This window comes from Hemiscyllium ocellatum, chromosome 18, assembly GCF_020745735.1.
Source record: "Hemiscyllium ocellatum isolate sHemOce1 chromosome 18, sHemOce1.pat.X.cur, whole genome shotgun sequence".
In the NCBI taxonomy this organism is placed as follows: domain Eukaryota; kingdom Metazoa; phylum Chordata; class Chondrichthyes; order Orectolobiformes; family Hemiscylliidae; genus Hemiscyllium; species Hemiscyllium ocellatum.
In genome coordinates, this window is record NC_083418.1 from 55,030,988 (window position 1) to 55,050,184 (window position 19,197).

General features: G+C 42.0%; 1 long non-coding RNA gene across 1 annotated transcript in view; it reads right to left on the reverse strand.

The window, feature by feature from the left end:
• Positions 1-2,705: 2,705 nt before the first annotated feature.
• The window catches only part of LOC132824238 (uncharacterized), a 45,206-nt gene continuing 28,714 nt past the window's right edge, over positions 2,706-19,197 (reverse strand). The window contains exon 3 of the long non-coding RNA XR_009645650.1: positions 2,706-2,925. This is a non-coding gene — a long non-coding RNA (uncharacterized LOC132824238). The remainder of the gene's footprint in view (positions 2,926-19,197) is intronic.

Sequence of the window (19,197 nt, forward strand, 5' to 3'; positions counted from 1 at the left end):
TGTCAGCTTGGAGTCTGGTTACTAGTGGTGTGTCACACGGATCTGTTTTGGGACCACTGCTGTTTGTTATTTTTATAAATGACTTAGTAACAGGCACAGGTGGATGGATTAGTAAATTTGCAGATGACACTGAAGTGGGTGGAGTAGTGGACAGTTTGGAAGGATGTTACAGGTTGCAGGGGGACTTGGATAAACTGCAGAATTGGGCTGAGAGATGGCAAATGGAGTTCAATGCAGCTAAATGTGAGGTGATTCACTTTGGGAAGAATAACAGGAAGGCAGAGTACTGGGACAATGAATAGATTCTTGGTAGTGTGGATGTGCAAAGGGATCTTGGAGTCCATTTACATAGATCCCTGAAAGTTGCCACCCAGGTTGATAATACTTTTAAGAAGGCATACGGTGTGTTAGGTTTCATTTGTAGAGTGATTGCATTCTGGAGCTGCAATATCATGCTACAAAAAGTGGGCGGCACGGTGGCACAGTGGTTAGCACTGCTGCCTCACAGCGCCTGAAGACCCGGGTTCAATTCCCGACTCAGGCGATTGACTGTGTGGAGTTTGCACGTTCTCCCCGTGTCTGCGTGGGTTTCCTCCGGGTGCTCCGGTTTCCTCCCACAGTCCAAAAATGTGCGGGTCAGGTGAATTGGCCATGCTAAATTGCCCGTAGTGTTAGGCAAGGGGTAATGTAGGGGTATGGGTGGGTTTCGCTTCGGCGGGTCGGTGTGGACTTGTTGGGCCGAAGGGCCTGTTTCCACACTGTAAGTCTAATCTAATCTAAAAAAAAACGCTAGTGCCCTTGGAGTATTGTGTACAGTTCTGGTTGCCATATCTCGGGAAGGATGTGGAAGCTTTGGAAAAGTGCAGAGGTGATTTACCAGAATGTTGCCTGGTGTGGAGGGAAGGTCTTATGAGGTAAGGCTGAGAGACTTTCATCTGTTCTCATTGGAAAGAAGAAGGCTAAGAAGGGATTTGATAGAGACATTCAAGATGATCAGGGATTAAATAGGGTAGACAGTGAAAGTCGTTTTCCTGGGATGATGACATCAGCTTGTACGAGGGGCCATAACTACAAATTGAGGGGTGATAGATTTAAGACAGATGTCAGAGGCAAGTTCTTTACTCAGAGGGTGGTAAGGGTGTGGAATACCCTATCTACCAATGTAGTCAACTCAGCCACATTAGGGAGATTTAAACAATCCTTGGATAAGCACATGGATGATGATGGGATAGTGTAGGGGATGAGCTGAGAATAGTTCACAGGTTGGCACAACATCGAGGGCCGAAGGGCCTGTTCTGTGCTGTATTGACGTGAAGATTGGAGAAGCTGGAATTGTTCTGCTTAGGGCTGACAAGATTAAGAGGAGGTTTAATGGAGATGTTCTATGATCTAACGATGCCCCCTGGCCACTACCAATTTGATATCATCAGCAGGTATTGATCTCATACTTCCAATATTTAAGTTCAATTCTGTAGTGTTTTTGAGGAATAACAATTACAATAGTTCCTTACGGGACACTCCTGCCTGCCTTCTGTCATTTCATGTGACTTTTTTTTCATTTTGTAGCCATTTTTCTGTCTAATCTGCTTCCTGATCCCTAAATCCTAACCTTTGACTCAGGGTTCTTATGTGACACCATTTCCAAAAACCTTCAGAAAGTCCACGAATTCCACAACAAAGACATTACTGACCTTGTCATAATCCCTTTTGTCATCCCATCTTTTAATCCTTAAGCACCTTATTTATGTTATTTTCATCAGATTCAATTATATCCGTATCTTTTTATTTGTGGAATATGTTTCTCTTGAGCTGTATTTTTTTTCATTGAATACTGGCCTCATCAAGGAAGATTTTCTTCCAGCTTTTCATAGCTAGCATACTAACTTGTTTATGCTTGGTTTCTCACCTAATCTTGTCCTGTATATATTATACTATCTATATCACTCAATCATTATCTTACACATAATACCATTGTCAATATTGCATGATTGTTTTCTTGTGCTTGCTTCTATTATCCACTCTGGTCCATTTTTCATTATGGAATTTTTCTGCCTTGTTGGCTTCCCACAAATTGGATCAGAAAGGAATTTTTAGGGACTGCAAATAAAATCCATTGTTTTTATCACTAGCATCATCAAAACTAACAAACCAACAACAGCTTGGATTTAGATAGCTCCAGTTATATGTCCTAAACTGGTTCGGAAGAGTGATTATTGAGCATTATTTGACACAGAGCCACACATAGAGATACTAAAGAAAGTGATTATAAGTTTATTAGAGAAGTAGGCCTTGCAGAATATCTTCAAACAGGATATATATTTACAGGGGTCTGTTCTGGTCCATAACAAGAATTAATAGCTAATTATATTCAAAACAGCTTAAGTGCATGATGAATTGATTGGGTTCATTCCGGGCAATATCCTTGAGGAAGAATGTCAAGGCATAGCCACAAGAACAGAGCAGATTTACCAGAATGGTACAAGGATCGAAAGATTTCAGCTGACGTGAAGATTGGAGAAGCTGGAATTGTTCTGCTTAGGGCTGACAAGATTAAGAGGAGGTTTAATGGAGATGTTTAAAATTAACCAAAATTTTGACAGAACAGCTAAGACAAAACTGACAGGACAGTGACTAACCAGAGGAAAAAGACTTAAGGTAATTAGTAGATTATGCAGAGGAGAAATGAGGAGAAATGTTCTGTCATGTGCAATGTATTGTTTTAAAGTACAGTGTAAACACAGTCACAGGTTGATTACAGTGCAGAAGGAGGCAACAGAGCCCATTGTAATTGCATTGGCTCGACAAATGAACAATTCATGTTGGTCCACTCCTTCACCTTCTCTCCATTGCATTGCACATTCTTCTTTTCAGATACCTTCTTCTTTTGATATCATTCAAAAAGGGAGTTGGATAAAGTAACATTTCCTGGGCAATACAAAAAGAGCAGAAGAATGAAATTAATTGGATAGAACGATGAGCTGAATGATTTCTTCCCATGCTGCCTAATTTTCTAATTTCATTCAGAGTGAATATTAACTTGCTTTTAAGCAAGTGTGTTGATCAGAAATCCGAGTTTTATCCCCTCACACACAGAATGATAGAATTCAGCTCATTAATTAACAGAGCATTGAACTCAGTGTCACCCTTAAATATCATGCCAGGTTTTTCAACATCTCATTTCATAAGGGTTGGTTAAGAATGTAATGCCAGTATTATGTGAGTGTGTCACAATTTACATTGAGTGGCATCTTTATCTAGTAATGATGTTGACTGACTATTGTGTGAAATATGCAATCCATTAAATTGCATGCTTATTATAGTTCAAGGGCCAATATCTGAGAACAACATGAGACAAAGGCTATTATTAATTTGTTCTCTCTCTCTCAATAGGTGCTACAAAAATTTTAATTGGCATCCCATACTCAATGGAGTGTACAGGTCCCTTGCAATGAGTATAAAACTATACGGTTTGACTGCTGAAAGAGAAAGTAAATATCACATCAAGCATCCATCACCATGCAATGATCCACTGGAAAGTGGTTGGATGAGTATCTTTGTTTCTTGTCTGCATTGTAAGATTAACTCATCCACGCTAGAGTCAGAGAACGGTCCCTTGACCTCCTTCCACCTATCCCACCTCCATCGCCCCTCCCCCTAGTCCCTCCTCCCTACCTTTTATCTTAGCCTGCTTGGCTCTCTCTCTCTTATTCCTGATGAAGGGCTTATGCTCGAAACGTCGAATTCTCTATTCCTGAGATGCTGCCTGGCCTGCTGTGCTTTGACCAGCAACACATTTGCAGCTGTGATCTCCAGCATCTGCAGACCTCATTTTTTACTCAGAGAACGGTGGGTTCAAGCCCCACTTAAACATCTGAACATTTTATCTGTGCTGACATTATCGTACAGTATTAAGTAACACATCATAACTGAAGATTGTGGTCTTCCAGCTGAAGCATTAAACCATCTTTCTGATCAACTGTATGTATAAAACTTCGTGGTATTGTTTTAAAAAATGCAAGAGGGTTCTCCTGGTATTCTGTTCAATATTCATTTACACTAATATATTCACTGGCAATTCAAATGTTATTTTTTGTATCCTTTCCCAATGTTAAATTAATTGCCGACTTTGGTAATATAACAAGTGACTGCCTTTATACAGCATAGAAGGAAGCTTTTGGCCTGTTACTTTCTATGCTGATTCCACACAAGAGCAAGTCACCTAGTTTCAATCTCTCACCTTATCCCTGCAGCCCTGATTGTTATTTTTCTTTCTTCAGATAACCAACTGATTTTTGTTTAAAAGTCATTGCTTAATCTGTCACCGCCGTCATCTCAGGCACACTGTAAGAAGGATGTGAATGCATTGGATAAAGCACAAAAGTGGTTACATGAATGATTCCAGAGGTGAGACATTGGGGTGAATGGTTGGAGAAATTGGGACTGGTTTCCTGGGAGAAGAGAAGACAATGAGGAGGTTAGGTCGAAGTTTTCAAAATCATGAGGTGTCTGGATAGAATGGATGGGGCGAATCTGATCACATGTGAAAATGGAACAAGAATCAGAGAGTGTAGTTTTAAGGTGCTTTGTTAAAGAAGCAAGTGTGAGCCAAGAATTTTTCAACAGCAATTACCATACTTAGTATATGGAAGGCAGGTTCAATTGAGGCATTCAAAAGGGAATTAGATGATTACTTAAATAGGACAATATGCAAGGTTGTGAGCAAAAGGCAGAAGACCTTTTAGGTAGGCTATAGAGCCAGTGTGGACATGATGGACCCAATGGCCTCCTTCTGCACATTAACCATTCTGTGATTTTGTGATTCAGTGCAGCCCAAACCTTAACCATTTGTTGCTCAAAAAATTTTCTTTATGTTGCCTTTTGAGAATTTGTTAATCACCTTAATTGATGTCCTCCGATTTTTTGATTCTTTCACAACTGGGAAATGTTTCTCCATATCTCATCTGTTTAGACCCTATTTAAAATGCAGTTACAGAATCTCCCCTCAAGTTTCTTTTTATTGAAACCAGCCTCTCTGCACCAATCTAACTTTGTAAATTATATCTCTCATACATGTAATAATAGCTCCTGTCTTTCTCTAAAGCCTTCAAATCCTTCTTAGAATGTGGAACCCTGAATTAGACAATACTTCAGTTGAGGCTGCACCAATGATTTATAAAGGATCATCACAGTTATTTTGAATGTCCATGTCATCTTGAAATCTATTACTATCTTTATCACAGTATATAATATTTCCCATTATGTATCTCCCTTCAATTAAAAAAAAAATCAACTCTTCATTTCCTGTCTCTCATGCACTTTTTATCTGCGTTGCCACTGTCTCTCTTATTCTTGGGCTTCAGCTATACTGACAAATCTGTTATATGGCACTTTATCAAGCATCATTTGGAACCTATATACCCAGCAGCAAAAAATTTATCAATCAGTTAAACATGATTTGCCTTAACAAATATGGGTTGGCTTTCTTCACTTAATTTGTGTTATGACACAGAGTAACCCTTCCTGCTTAATTTAAACCAACAACACAGAAAAGATTTATCTAGTGCAGTAATCTGCGAAAATTCGAGAGGCCAAGAACTATTTAAAGTAAAACTTAACAACTTGACCATAATTCAGTTATGTTTAGTTTATCGATAGAAAGGGATAGGTACATGCCACAGGGCAAGAGTTATTGATGGGGGCAAGGACAGTTATAATGCGATTAGGCAAGACTTAGAATGCATAGAATGGGGTTGCAAAATGCGGGAGATGGGGACAATTGAAATGTGTAACTGGTTTAATGAACAGATATTGTGTGTCCTTGATAGGTACGTCCCTGTCAGGCAGGGAGGAAGTGATAAGGTAAGGGAACCGTGGTTTACTAAAGAAATTGCATCTCTTGTTAAGCAGAAGAAGGAGGCTTATGTGACGTTGAGACGAGATGGTTCAAATGAAACGATGGACAGTTAAAGATTAGCTAGGAAGCATTTAAAGAGAGAGTTAAGAAGAACAAGGAGAGGACACGAGCAATCTTTAGCAGATAGAATAAGGAAGAACCCTAAAGCTTTCTGTAGGTATGTTAGGAATAAAAGAATGACTAGGGTAGGAATAGGACCAGTCAAAGACAGAAGTGGGAAGTTGTGTGTGGACCCTGTGGAGATCGGAGAGGTGCTAAATGAACATTTCTCATCTGTTTTCACTCAGGAAAAGGAGAATATTGTAGAGGAGAAGAATGAGATACAGGATATTAGGCTAGAAAGGATCGAGTTTAGTAAGGAGGAGGTGTAATCAATTCTAGAAGGAGCGAAAGTAGACAAGTTCCCTGGGCTTGATGGGATTTATCTGAGGATTCCCTGGGGAGCTAGGGATGAGATGTTGGAGCCTTTCGCCTTGATCTGTGAGTTGTTGTTGTCTACCGGTTTAGTACCAGAGGACTGAAGGAATGAAAATATGCCCTTGTTCAAGAAGCATAGTAGAGATGACCCAGGTAATTATAGACAATGAACATTACGTCTGCTGCAGGAAAGGTTTTGGAAAGGATTATAAGAGAAAGGATTTACAATCATTCAGTAAGCACCAATTTGATTGCAGATAATCAACATGATTTTGTCAAGGGCAGATCATATCTCATAAACCTCATTGAGTTTTTTTTGAGAAGGTGACCAACTATATGAATGAGGGTAGGTCAGTTGACGTGGTGCACATGGACTTCAGTAAAGCCTTTGTTAAGGTTCAACATGGTAGGCTGTTGGAGAAATTGCAGAGGCATGGGATTGAAGGTTTGGATTAGAAACTGGTTTTCTGTAAGAAGGCAGCACCTGCTGGTTGATGGAAAATATTCAGCCTGGAGTCTGATTACTCGTGGTGTGCCACAAGGATCTGATTTGGGACCAATAATTTTGTCATTTTTATAAATGACTTACACGCAGGCATAGGTGGATGGGTTAGAAAGGTTGCAGATGACAATAAAGTTGGTGGAGTTGTGAACAGTGTAGAAGAATGTTGCCGGTTGCAGGGGAACTTGGATAAACTGCAGAATTGGGCTGAGAGGTGGCAAATGGAGTTCAATGCAGCTAAATATGATGTGATTCACTTTGGGAAGAACAACAGGAAAGCAGAATACTGGTGCAACATTTAGGACCAAAGGGCTGTTGTGCGCTGTATTGTTCTCTGTTCCATATTCTAACTTCATTTCTTTAAATGTAACATAGAATAATTAACTAACCACAATTTACAACTCCTTCCTCCAATCTATCTTTTACTTTCCCTTTTATAATACAAGAGTTGAGAGAGTGATGCTGGAAAAGCACGGCAGGTCAGGCAGCATCTGAGCAGCAGGACGAACCACGTTTTGGGCATAAGCCCTTCGAAACATCGATTCTCCTGCTGCTTGGATGCTGCCTGACCTTATCCTCTGGTACAATCTATGTATCAAAGGAGAGTTTGTAAATTAGAAAAAATTTGTTCATAGAATGTGTGCATCGCTGACTAGACCAGCATTCATTGCCCATCCCTAATTGTCCATAGAGATTGAGAGTTATCCACATTGCTGTGAGTCTTAAGTTGCATGTTGGCCAGGTCAGGTTAGAATGGCATATTTCCTTCCCTGAAGGAAATGAGTTAGATGGGCTTTTCCAACAATTGGTTCATAGTCACGAGAAAACTCTTAATTCCAGACTTTTTAAAGCTGAACTCAAATTCCATCATCTGCTCTGGTGCATTTGAACCCAAGTTCCCAGAACATTAGCTGAGTTTCTGGATTAATAGTCTATTGATAAACCAAGAGGCTATTGCCTCCCTTTGATGGCTATTGTCTCCTTAACTTCCCCCATTTCTACCTCAATATCCTCAGATATAACCTATCTGATCCTTATAATTTCCCAGTTGATCAACCAAGCTTTGTAACAATTGCTTTGTATTAAATTACAGCTCATCGCAATTTTCAATTTCCTACTATTTCATTATTGCTTTGGCATCATCTACTTCCTTCGTAAAGATTGATGTATTAAATGTATTTAATCATAACATCTCAGTCTGTGCAAATATTTTTCCTAAATAATGATGAAAATTGAGAAGATATTGGCTGTAATTTTCTGAACCTCATTTGATCACCGTTTTTACTATGTAAATGCCTATTGAAGACTATTGAATCTCCTTTTATGTAAAATACATAAGAAATAGGAGGAAGAGGAGGTGTAGGTCATGAGGCCCATTGAGCCTGCTCCTGAATATCTAATCTTGTCTCATACTTTCTCTTTGCTTCACTTATATCCTTTTGTCACTTTCCATTGAAGTTTCTATATTCAGCTTGTTCTCACTTGTGTTATCACTGTGGCATCTATCAACTGTCCTCTTCTATTTCATTCTCCCCTCTGTCTCTTCTGTCATCTTGCTCTGCCTATTTTGGTGCCACCTTGTCAGCTTGCGTGACTGTACCTTGACTATACAAGAACCATCTAATTTCTAAAGGCAGCCCATTGTTATGTTGCAGTTTACAGTTGCCAAACTTTGATTTTAATTTACCTGAACAAATCTGCTCTCACTCCTCTGAAGTTGTTCTCAACACACCACCCCACTCCCCTCCAGTTAATTATTTTTCCATATCCTACCTAAATTATAGCTGGGCCATTACTCCAGAGATCAGGTCATGTTCTGGGAGCACAGGTTTGAATCCTGACATGGCAGATGATGGAACTTGAATCAATAAAATTCTTGAATTAAGAGTATTGACTAGGAGTCCATTGTTGATTGTCGGAAAAACTCTTCAGGGAAGCAAACTGCTTCCTGGTCTGTTCTGGCCTACATTTGACACCAGACCAATAGCAATGTGAATGACTCTTAACTATATTCTGGGCAGTTAGGAATGGGCAATGAATGCTGGCCTAGCCAGAGAAACTTCTCATCCTTGAATGAATATTAAAAAAACACATTAAATACTTGACATCGCCCATTCTCCAGAAGCAGGTTCAGAATTTTGGCAGAGAGGTAACACCTGTTCTGACAAGTCCTGACGAACCTATCCCAACAGTCACTGCATCAGAGATTCCTTCATGTGAATCCAAAGAAAGCGATGGGACCAGACAGAGTACCAGACTGTGCACTCAGAGCATGCGCAGAATTACTGGCAGAGGTCTTCTCGGGTATCTTCAACCTCTCCCTGCTGCAGGTCACTGTCCCTGCCTGTTTCAAGATGCCAACATCATCCCTGTGTCTATGAAGGCTCATGCAGCATGTCTCAATGACTACCACACAGTGGCTCTAACTTCGGTGGTCATGAAGTGCTTTGAAAGGCTGGTCATGGCTTTAATCAACTCCAGCCTCCCCAGAATTCTTGACGCACTCCAATTTGCCTATCAGACCAACAGATTCACGTTAGATGTGATATCACTTGCCCTTCACTCCTCCCTAGAACATCTTGACACCGTGAACAGCTATGTAAGAATCCTACTCATTGAATACAGTTCAGCCTTCAACACTATTATCCCCTCAAGACTGATTACTAAATTTAGTGATCTTGGACTAAACTCCACTCTCTGCAACTGGATCCTCAGTTTCCTGATTCACAGGCCACAATCACTAAAGATTGGGGACAATATTTCATCCTCACTAACACTCAACACTGGAGCCCTCCAGGAGAGCATACTCAGCCCGTACTGTACTCACTATATACCTATGACTGCGTTGCCAATTATTAGACTAATGCCACTTACAAGTTTGCTGATGACACCACTATAGTCGGTCAAATCTCAGACGACGACGAAACAGACTACAGACGGGAAGTGGAAGACCTGGAAAAATGGTGCACTGAGAACAACTGAGCTCTCAATGCCAGCAAAACAAAGGAACTCATTACTGATTTTCGGCGAGATGTTACTCATGCCCACACCCTACACATTAACAGCACAGAGGTGGAATGAATGGAAAGTGTCAAGATCCTGGGAGTGGTCATCTACAACAAGCTTTCTTGGACTCTTCATGTGGATGCATTGGTTACAAAGGCCCAAATGTCTCTTCTTCCTCAGACAGCTGAGGAAATTTGGCAAGATGTGAATACCCTTGCCAACATTTAAAAGTGCACCATTGAGAACATTCTCTCTGGATGTATCACTACCTGGAATGGCAACTGTACCATTCAAGATTGGAGACGGTTATAGAATGTGGTGAACTCGGCCCGGACAATCACAAAGGCCAACCTCCCATCTATAGAATCCATCTACCAGGCCTACTATCAAAAAAGACCGCCAGCATTCTCAAAGATCCATCCCACCCTGGCAATGTTTTTATATAACCTCTACCATCGGGGAGAAGGTACAGAAGCTGGAAAACATGCACCAGCCGGTTTCATAACAGTTTCTATCCTACTGTTGTCAGAATACTGAATGGACTCACAAACTCTTAACATTCACCTGTACCTGTGTTTTTGTTTTTGCCGCTATTTACCTATTTTTTACTTAGCTATGTTATTTAACTATGTGATCTGCCTGTCTTGCTCATAAGACAAAGCTTTTCACTGTGCCTCGCTACATGCGACAATAAATGAATTTAATTCAATTCAATTCAATTTCTCCAGGATTTCTAGCTAAACAAAAATGATCTTGAAAACTTTGTTGAGAATGTTTCAGAAATTATTCCTTCTCAGTCATTTGCCTTATTACTGTCTTAGTCTTTACTAGGATAATTAAAATTTCCATTATAATTACTCCATAGTTTTGCAACTCCATATCATTACATATGCACTCCTGGTAAACTGTCCACTAATTGCATGTTTAGTTGTATTTATATAGTGAGTATTTATTTTTTTGTTATCAATAGGAACAGATTGAAATTGTATACATTGGATTTGGAAGTTCACACTTGTAATATATGTCTCGTGAATATAAGTTTACAAATGTGTAAAGATGAATCTCCAGTTATTCCTTTCACTGTCTGCCTTTCTGGAGTAGGATTACCTCTAACCCATGACAGTAGGTTATGTTCCAACAGGTTTATTTGAAATCACAAGCTTTTGGAGCATAGCCCTTTCATCAGGTGAAGTCTGACAAAGGGACTACTCTCTGAAAGTTTGTGATTTTGAATAGAATTGTTGGAGTACAACCTGGTGTTTTGTAATTTCCGACTTTGTCCACCCAGTCCAAAATCAACACTTCCACATCATATGTCTATCCCATCAGAGACTGTTCTCCGAAAGATGATGATAAAATAGATACAAACCTATGGTGACATGTGGTTAAACAACATTCAGGGTAATTCCTCATTAACCTTCCACCTTGCTGATTGAACCTAATCTAGGAGATTACACTAGCCTGGTAATTCTATGCTGTACCTACTTTTGTACAAGGTGACCTTTACCTTAGTGCAGCTCTGACATGAAACGATTCAGGGAATTAGACTTCATTGAGCAATCAGCAGTCTGTTGAGTGTGTTAACAACACCATCCTTTCTTTTTACTATTTCTGCTTTGTTCCACCAGTCCCAGCTGATGACTGTATTTTGCTGCGCTGTGCTTTTAAATATTATTGCAATTCTTCCGGCCACTGCACAATGGTTTTTTTTATGGTAGATAATATTTAATCTGTATTTAATTTGGGGAGAAGGGAACACAACTGTACGCTGAAAGAGTTAAATATAGCAGAGTGGGATGAGACCGGAATGAAACGTAAATACTAGCAATGATTGGTTGGGCCAAATGGCCTTTTTTAAATGCTATTGACTCGGTATAACTGACCCCATGCTCTCTTTCAGAAGAGAAAGTCTCCATCTTCCCTTTTCAAATGACATAACAAATTCCATGACTGCTTAAAGAAGAGAAAGCAACCTCCTGTAGGGGATTGAAGCCCTGATTGAAGTTCAGACTCTAATGTTACTCAGTTGAATACAGTCAGTGGAATGCAGATTTGAAGTAGTAGAGACAGAAATCAAGAAGTTCCATCATTGCTTCCTATCCAGATGGTACCATTTTATTTCCATTAATTTTTCAGTGTTCTCAGAAGATAATGTAGCACTAATTGGCAATATAATTCCAACAACGTGCTTCACAAAGGCAAAGTAATGCCATGCACATAAAAATCAAACCAAAGAATAGCAGATGCTGGAATTCTACACAAAAAATAAAGTGCTGGAGAAACTCAGCAGGCTGGAAGCACCCACGAAGAGAAAAATCGAGTTAATGTTTCGAGTCCAGTGACCCTTCAAATGCAACTAGCAAGTAGTGGTCCTTATACTGATAATTGGTGTGTGGTGTTCCACAGGGAAAGGACAGAGATGAATAGATTGTGAGAGTGCCCAGTGAAAGTTAGAAAAAAGGGAAACAGACAAAAGAGTTGCTGATAGCAAACCGGGAATAGGGAATTTCTAGAAAAACTGCTAGAAATCACAGCGGGTCAGGCAGCATCCATGGAAAGAGATCAAGCTAACTTTTCAAATCTAGTTGACTCTTCATCAGAGCTGACATGACGAGTGGAGGGGGCAACATTTATGCAACGGTGGGTGGGTGAGAGTGTAGGTAGATGGAGGTGGTGTACCAAGGTAGAGAGGCTGCTGATAATGAAGACTAAGTGACTGGAATGTGGGAATGGCAGAACAGTGGTATGTCTAACTGCCATGTTGGAAAGAACAGACAGTCTCACTGGGGTGGGGAGGTGGGGGGGGGGGGGGGTGGGGGGGTGGGGGTTGGCGGGGAGAGGACACGGTGACAGAGAATGCAGCAAGTAAAGCTAAAACAAAGGGAGCGAGTTCACAATCTGAAGATGCTGAACTCAATATTATGTCCAGAAGGTTTGACAGTGCCTAGGTGAATGTGCAACAATCAAGGAGCAGGCAAATCAATGCTTCGAACGAAAGCCCTTCAGCAAGAATGAGACCCTCATTCCTGCTGAAGGGGTTTTACATGAAACATCAGTTTTCCTGCTCCTTGGATGCTGCCTGACCTGCTGTACTTTTCCAGCACCACCCTAATCTTGAATCTGATTTCCAGCATCTGCAGGACCCACTCACCTAGTGCCTCGATGAATATTGATCCTTCAGTTTGTGCTGTGATTCACTGGACCACTGCAGAATGCTGAGGACAGACATTGGGCTTGTGAGCAGGATAATATGCTAATATGATCAACTACAGGAAGCTTAGGATCATGCTTGTGCACAGATCAGAAGTGTCCTGCAAAGCGGTCACCCAGTCTGCATTTGCTTTCTTCAATGTAGAGTAGACCACATTGGGTGCAGTGAATGTTATAGACCAGATTGGAGGAGGTACAGGTGAAATGCTGCTTCACCTGGAAAAACTGTTTAGGCCCTTGGATAGTGAGCAGGGGGGAGGTGAAGGGGCAGGTATTGCACTTTCTGTGGTTACACGGGAAGGTGCCATGGGAACAGGGTGATGTTGGTGGTTGAGGGATGGATTAGGTTACACAGGATAGAGCTGTCCCTGCAAAAATGCAGACAGAGGAGTGAGGGGAGGATGTGTTTGGTGGTGCTGTTCTCTGGAGTTGTCTGAAATGGCAGAGAATGGTCCTTTGAATGTTGAGACTGGTGGGATGAAAAGTGAGGGCAAGGGGGAATTGACCACTGTTATGAGTGATGGGAAGGGGAAATGGCGGAAGCATGGATGGTAGGTCACATTGGTTAAGGGCCCTGTCAACCACAGTGGGCAGGAAACTACATTTATGAAAGAAAGGAGCCATGCCAGCAGCACCACTTTGGAAAGTGGCCTCATCTGAATGGATATGACATAGGCGAAGGAACTGGGAGAATGGGATGGAATCCTTACCGGATGTGGGGTGTGAATTGGTAAATGCTGAATAGCTGATAATGGGAAGAGTGAATTATTTAAAATTGGTTGATCCTTTGGCCAACATGTTCACACCGACCCTCCGAAGTGTAACCCACCCAGATCCATTCCCCTACCCTATTACCCTATATTTACCCCTGACTAATGCACCTAGCGTACTTATCCCTGAACACTATGGGCAATTTGGCATGGCCAATTCACCAAACCTGCACATCTTTGGATTGTAGAAGGAAACCCACGCAGCCATGGAGAGCGCGTGCAAACTTCGCACAGGCAGTTGCTTGAGGCTGGAATTGAACCTGGGTCACTGGCACTGTGGGGCATTAGTGCCAGCCACTATGCTGTCCTTGGCAATTGAAAGTTTATCATTGTCATTTTTTGGTTTTGTTTCACAGTGCTTAAAGCAGCTCGAAAGACAAAGCCTGGTTATATTTTGCATTTTCCAATTACTTTCCTGTTAAACTATAGCGGTGTGTTTCAATTATACTGCTTAATGGTTTGACACAATCTGAGTGCAGAACTTTAATTAAACAGAAGTCTTCAACCATTCATGAACTCTTTTAATTTATTTTGAATTTATTCTGTGCGCGATATGATGGTTTGATGGTTAGCATTGCTGCCACAATGCCAGGGACCCATGTTTTATTCCAGCCAAGGGTGAATGTCTCTATGGATTTTGCATGTTCTCTCCGCCACTCTGTCACTTTTCTCTGGGTTTCCTTCCACAGTCTAAAGGTGAGCAGGTTAGGTGGATTAGCCACACTTTAATGCCCTAGAGTGCCCAGGATTGTACAGATTCGGTGGGCTAGCTATGGTGGATATGGGGTTACAGGGGTGAGAGTTTGGGTGGTATGCTGTTTGGAGGGTTAATGTGGGCTCGATGGACTGGGTGGCCTCTTTCTTCACTGTAGGAATTCTATGAATGGTGATTAATTGGTGTCAGAGCTGAAAATGTGTTGCTGGAAAAGCACAGCAGGTCAGGCAGCATCCAAGGAGCAGGAGATTCGACATTTCGGGCATAAGCCCTTCTTCAGGAATGAGGACAGTGTGCCAGGCCGGCTAAGATAAAAGATAGGGAGGAGGGACTTGGGGGAGGGGCGATGGAGATGTGATAGGTGGAAGGAGGTCAAGGTGAGGGTGACAGGCCGGAGTGGGGTGGGGGCGGAGAGGTCAGGAAGAAGATTGCAGGTTAGGAAGGCGGTGCTGAGTTCGAGGGATTTGACTGAGACAAGGTGGGGGGAGGGGAAATGAGGAAACTGGAGAAATCGGAGTTTATCCCTTGTGGTTGGAAGGTTCCTAGGTGGAAGATGAGGCGCTCTTCCTCCAACCATCATGTTGTTATGGTCTGGTGCTGGAGGAGTCCAAGGACCTGCATGTCCTTGGTGGAGTGGGAGGGGGAGTTAAAGTGTTGAGTCACTGGGTGGTTGAGTTGGTTGGTCCGGGTGTCCCAGAGGTGTTCTCTGAAACGCTCTGCAAGTAGACGGCCTGTCTCCCCAATAAAGAGGAGGCCACATAGGGTGCAGCGGATGCAATAGATGGTGTGTGTGGAGGTGCAGGTGAATTTGCGATCGGCGTGGGGGCAGAATTAGGCGTGGAAACGGAGATCGGCGTGGGGGCGGGGTTAGGCATGGTGACGGTGTTTGATGTGGGAGCAGAGTTCGGCATGGGGGTGGGGTTATGCGTGGTGACGGAAATCGGCGTGGGGACGGAGACACATGAGGCGTTGTGGTCGTGCAGGTTAGTGATGTCACTGGGGGTGGAAGTGGCTGCGGCGACGGCAACCCAAGGGTTGGAAGTGGCTGTGGCGACGAAAGAAACCTTGTTATTCCCAATAGCTGCGGGCATCGCGAATCCGTCGGCGATGGTCTTCCTGGCAATCGCGAAGGCGGTTGTCTGGGTGGCGATTGGAGAGGTGGTTGTCTGGGCAGCGATAGCGGAGGCTACGAGGTCGGTGGGGGCGGAAGTGAAGTCATGGTCGGAGGTGGCGGTTGTTGCCCCGGGCGCTGTAGTGGCCGCGTGGTTAATTGCGCCCGACTGATTTCAGAGGCCGATGGAAGATTCTGGAACAGTTGAGGAACCCAGAGTGTGGGGGTAAGTATATGAAAGTGTTTGGTACTTACTGTCCTTAATTTCCGATATGGCTAGGAAGAACTGTTTGTTTAGTGTATGGATTCTTCTGTAGATGAAGAACAGTAGAGGTCCTTTGCAAGTTTGTGAGAGTGTTGTCCTGAGCTGGGGTAGGGCTGACTGCAGGGAATGTAGGTAGCGACACATGGCTGCAAGTGTGGAGCGGAGGATCCGGAGGGATGTCTGTTGCTGGAGGCTTTGGATTTGTTGTAGGTACTGGTTGTCCTGGTTGGGTCCAAATTTTGTTGGTCTGAACGTAGTCCGGAGTCCGTGCAGGATCAGTCGGTTCCGTAGGCAGGTGCTGAGGAAGGAGATGTGGCTGTGGTAGCGAGTCTGTTTGAGAACGTGGCTGAAGAGCTTCTGTGCAGAGGAGATGACCTGGAGGGTGCAGTGAGAGAGGGACTCACTGAAATCCTTGTAGAGGGAGGAAGACCTCCTTCCACCTATCACATCTACATCGCCCCCTCCCCCAAGTCCCTCCTCCCTACCTTTTATCTTAGCCTGCTTGGCACACTCTCCTCATTCCTGAAGAAGGGCTTATGCCCGAAACGTCGAATTTCCTGCTCCTTGGATGCTGCCTGACCTGCTGCGCTTTTCCAGCAACACATTTTCAGCTCTGATCTCCAGCATCTGCAGACCTCACTTTCTCCTCATTAATTGGTGTCAGCCAATTAAGCACTCTTATTTTTAAATCAGAAAGGAACAGGCTTAGGTTCTAATCTAGAAATCTGATCAGAAAAACTAAACTGGCTCTCGATGTAGTGCTGAGGGCATGCTGCAGTGTTAAAGGTGTCCTCTTTCAGATCAGGTAGCAAATCGAGGTCTTGTCTCCCTCAGATGCATATTAAAAGTGCCATGGCATTATTCAAAGAAGGACAAGAGCAAGTGGACAACAATAACCTTTCAAGTAAAACACATGTCCAAATAATTACCTCATTGCTGTTTGTGCGCATTTTATTCTATGGCTGCACTTCAAAAGTACTTCTGAAATTTCAAAAAAGTTTGGGAAGTCTTAAGTTTTCAAAAGGTGCTATGAAAATACAAGATTTCCTTTCTTTTTAGTTCAGTTTGTTAAATATCCTAAGACATTGTTGTTTATTTCCTCCGACTCTTCCATTTATTCAGTTGCTATGACAACACTGAGGTGATATTTCTCATCAAATAAGCTCTATCACACAAAGGAGATGGTTCCTCAGTCGTAACAATTGACCAATTGAATGCAGCTCCATTTAGAGGTTAAGATTAAAGAACTGTTGCTGCATTTATACAGGGCCTTGACAAGAACACAATTGGAGTACTGTGTGTAATGTTAGTCCCCTTACTAAAGGAATAATATTCTTGCCTCAGACAGAATGCATCAAATGTTAGATCCCTGAAACGAAAGACTTGCCCTCTGAGGAAAGATTGAGTGGCACATAGTTCTAACTTAAATGAAGTTTAGAGAATGAAAGGTGTTGGCATTGAAACATAAAACAGGTTTCGAGATTTTGAGTGGATAGACGCTGAGAAGTTGTTTCCTCTGGAGCAGTTAGAACCAGGATCATTATTTCAGAATAAGGGCTCTACCAGTTACCACCAAGATGAAGGGAAATATCATCACCCAGTGGGCTGTGAGGGCTACATATCTCTTCACCAGAGAGCTATAACAATTTAGTCAATAAGGTTATTCAAGGCTGAGGTTATCCGAGATTTTTTTAGACTTTAAAATTATTATATGGTGATAAGGTGGAAAAGTGAAATAACAGTAAAAGATCAGTTTTGAAGTTGCTTGAAGTTGGCTCTAGGGGCTAGGAGGTCTATAATTGCTATTGGTTTTTATGTTCTTATATTATGCTTATTATTTTTAATATTTGTTTTTAACAAGCTAATTTTTCTTCTATGAGTCTTGCATGCGTTTAAAGGATGAGATAGGGTTTTTCTTATCCTCACTGGTGAATAAAATTAAAATTTGGTTGCATTAACAACTTCAGCTAATGATCACATTTGTTGGATAAAACACCATGGAAATTTAGCATTCCACTGTTATGGCCCAATTTTCATAATTAGTCCTGCACGTTGTTGAATGCTTCCTCCACCGACAGATTGTAAGGGTACTAATACAATTGGTTAGTCAAATGGACATTAAAACACTTTACAATGTTTTTTCTAACTCATACTAAGAATTACCTTCACATTAGTGGAGGATAGCACTTGTGACTCTGAGTCGAGCCCTCCAATTGTTTGACAGCTCTACATTCCTCAGCTCTAGTCTCTTGTGCATCATCATCCCTCGCTACTGCATTGTAGACTTTGCCTTCAGTTGCCAAGGCCCCTTTTTCTGGAATTCCATCTCTAAAGCTCTTTACCTCCCTCTCTCCTCCTTTTGGTGTATGAAATGAGCTGCCTGAGGAAGTGGTGGAAGAGAGTACATATACAACATTTAAAAGGCATTTGGACAGGTATATGAACAAGAAGAGTTTAAAGGGATATAGGCTAAATGCTGGCAAATGGGACTAGGTCAGATTGGGGTGACTGGTCGGCAGGCTGGAACAAAGGGTCTTTCTCATGCAGTACGACTCTATGACTCTATCTCTCTTCACACATACAGTTTTGAATAAGCTTTTGGTCACTAAATTGTTTTAGAATTCATTTTTAATTAATATTCTTGTGAAGCGACACTTTACTATGCTAAAGGTGCTATTTAAGTGTAAGAAGTTTTTGGGTGGAATCTTCGCAGCTCCTGAATGATACTGGTCCAGGGGAGAAAATTAGAAATATTATGTAAGATGGCCAGAAAAGAACCTCTTGACATTGAGAGAAACAAGTCCTATTTTCCAACAGTGATGAACAGCAAAACGAGATGATCTATTACACAACCCTCTGACTGACACCGAGCATCGATAGAATACAACCCATTCTCCAATCAATGCCCATTGAAAGATAGATAAAGAGTCATACCAGACTTGGAACGTTAACTGTTTCTCTCTGCACAGATTCTGCCACATTTTCTGACTTTCTTCAGCAATTCACTGTTTGTTTCAGATATCCAATATCTGCAGTATTTTGGTTTTATAACGTTTACAATACATTGGCAGCATTAAAAGGCAACTTTGTATGAAAGGTAATGTCACCATAGTCCTGCCAGACTGAAGGGCTGCTCTCTCATTAGCGACAAAGAGACAACTAGTGCTGGTTTAACCCAAGGGTCACAAACATCAGACAAAGGAAAGGGTTGAGAAAGAAAACCCTTCACAGTAACCTCAGCTAGTGCAGGAATTGAACCCACACTGTTGGCATTACAAGTCAGCTCT